Source organism: Octodon degus, unplaced genomic scaffold (assembly GCF_000260255.1).
Source record: "Octodon degus isolate 3935 unplaced genomic scaffold, OctDeg1.0 scaffold05052, whole genome shotgun sequence".
Lineage (NCBI taxonomy): Eukaryota > Metazoa > Chordata > Mammalia > Rodentia > Octodontidae > Octodon > Octodon degus.
The window spans coordinates 1-2,057 of record NW_004529628.1 but is presented as its reverse complement, the minus strand read 5'-3'; the positions used below and the strand labels follow the sequence as shown (position 1 = coordinate 2,057).

General features: G+C 47.0%; 1 pseudogene; it reads left to right on the top strand.

Annotated features, from left to right (window-relative positions):
- The first annotated feature begins 244 nt into the window (after positions 1-244).
- Positions 245-414, top strand: LOC101562326 (annotated as a pseudogene).
- The last annotated feature ends 1,643 nt before the right edge of the window (positions 415-2,057 follow it).

Here is a 2,057-nt window from a genome sequence, read left to right as displayed (position 1 = left end):
ACAGCTTGCCCCTCCTTCATCTGTAGAGTGGGTCAACAGGTGTGCCCTGGGCCCCCGCTGTGTTCTCTGCCCCAGCTGTGTCGCGGCTCACAGTGCCTTGTCACCTGAGCTTGGTCTGCTGAGGTCCAGGGAGAAGAAACTGGGACTCACAGAAGTTATTTCTCAGTTATTTAGAAACCTGAAAACAGCCCTGAAGATCAGAGAGCAAAGTGCAGCGGCTGGAAGATGCTGCTGCAGAGTGAAGATGTTCTGGACTGAGGGCCTCGCACGCAGCCGGACCCCGAGGAGATGGAGTGGAAGACGCGCGAGGATGTGCTTTCCTCCATACAGAACTTCCTCGTCTACGTAGCCCTGCTGCGAGTAGCCCTGCTGCGAGTCACTGCATTCAGCGCGAAGAAATTGGACAGTCTATGAATCTGGGGCATCCTATGTGAACATGTGATAGAAGAACCTGGCTACAGTTTCTCCTGCTTACGTGCAAACGAATAGGCCCAGAAAGGAGTAAGAGACTCTTCGATTAAATAGACATGAAATTCTATTTGTCCAGAGCAAGTGGGGCCCTAGTAACTGATTCTTATAGCTAAAGTATAAACCTGTTGGGAAGTATGAAAAGACATCTTGTGGTCATGGTGTGCTCTTATGCCAGTAATATTCGGCCTCTAGAAAGGTTGGTGTGATTGTAAATAATCCCAAACTCCATTTTCTCCTGTAAGGAGGTCAGGTCCAAAATGTCACTGTGTTGACAGTCATGTCTAGTTACATTTTTACTTCTGTCCAGAGTGTATTTGTGACGAATCCCTTACAAATAACTGTGCTTACGGGGAGTCAGCACACAATCACAAGGATATTTAAGTGCAAGGTCGTTAGTCTATATTTTTAATAAAATACCAGAAAATTTAAAAAAAAAAAGAAACATGAAAACAAACACCACCTTTTCATGATGCTAGAACTACAGACACTTTACAAGTTGCAGCGAAGCATAAGCAAAAAGGATGAGCGAGTCCTGCCCACCGAGACGGCCTCTCACTGCTCACTTCTTGACCTAGAGTTAATTTTTCGTGCATCGTCCTGTTTCGCGTTCTCTCCCAGAGCTATAATCGTGCTGTATACACAGTGCTGTGGACTCTCCCCACCCCACTTGACATGGTAGCGTAAACACGGTGTCTCAAGTTACTCTTTGTAAACACCTTGTTAAACAGTTGCGCAATCTTCCTCTCAGTGGTTTATCATAGTTTACTTGACTCTAGCTATTAGAAATTAGATTGTTTCCACATTGTCAGGGATGCGACTGGGGTGGTGGCGGTGCACTTTGGACCTTGCTGGCTGCCTGTGTGGAGAGGTAGGGCCCACTCTGCAGCTTGACATCTGCCTAGGCCTGGCTGGGCCAAACGGAAGTCACAGGTGTGTTTTGTTTGGTCCCTTAGTGTCCTTCTGCTTTATTATCTTTTAAAAAATAATGTGAAAAGCCTAGAGAAATTGCATGCACAAATTTGGGTTTATAGCTTCTTTCTTTTCTTTTTAAAATTCTTTTTCCAATTCTACCAAAATTTATTAACATACAACAGTCTAGAAAACACAAGGATATACAAGCATATATGCTTTTAGCCATCTGAGTCACCATGTCACGGAGTCTCTGGGAACGACCCTGTATGAACAGCTTCTTTCAAACAATCAGAAGATGAGGTAACCTGAGTGCTACTATGTCACACGCTACCCGCAGCTGAAGCCCTTTGGGTGGGGCATGAGGCCCCCGTGCCCCAGGGCCTGTATCTTCTCCTGCTTCCTTCACAGGGTGGCCAGGGGCAGTAGCCCTTCATCAGTCATTCAACTGAGATTATGTTTTCCTTAATGAGAAGTGTGAGATATTCCTCCTACTTACGCCTTTTCCAAAAGTGGAACGAAAGACACAGATGCAGGGGAACTTGGGCCGCATACAGCTTGCTGGCATTGAAGAATATTCCTAGACCCAGTCCTAGCCCAGGTCCGGTGAGTGTGTGGAGAGCTTCCTGCTACCCTGCACCGGCGGGACCAGTCCCAGCCCAGGCGCAGCGTGGGCC